Source organism: Plasmopara halstedii (assembly GCF_900000015.1).
Source record: "Plasmopara halstedii genome assembly, contig: Scaffold_444, whole genome shotgun sequence".
NCBI classification, from domain to species: Eukaryota; Oomycota; class Peronosporomycetes; order Peronosporales; family Peronosporaceae; genus Plasmopara; species Plasmopara halstedii.
In genome coordinates this window covers 967,548-968,109 of record NW_020187364.1, presented here as the reverse complement: position 1 = coordinate 968,109, position 562 = coordinate 967,548, and positions in this window count along the sequence as shown.

Genomic DNA, 562 nt, shown 5'->3' with positions numbered 1-562 from the left:
CTACTGGCTACCTAGCCCCGTACCGTATTCTTGTTTGGGTGTGTGGTCACACCATGCAAATCTCGTGAGACACACACCCCTGTTACCAGGGTACGTGTAACCCCATTAAGATTGAGAGCATTTACAGTATCAATCGATTATTGCCCCACGAGGCTCGCGTGTCCGCTAGAAACTGCAGCTCATTTTGTTGGAATTAAACAACTTCCTTGCTCAATGAGCCCTGTGTCCACCACACGGAAGTCACCAAGTCTCGTTAGTTTTGACAGAGAGCACGGACAGAGCCCAATTTCATCTCTCGCACACTGTGCGATGTCGGACAGTGCGTCCGCGGCACCGGGGGATGTACATCCTAGGCTCAATGAGCACGAGCGTCGCGCTTTGCGCACGCTATCAATGACAAGAGACCACGTGGATGATGTGGAGATGGTCAACTATGAGTCTGACATCCTTTTTCCGCATGGGATGACGAGGAAGGCGAGCTGCGCCAGCAGTGTAATACGAGCCCTGCTCGCGCCTTGTGGACCCCATGTCCGTCCCCTGACTTCTCGTCAACCGAGGAACT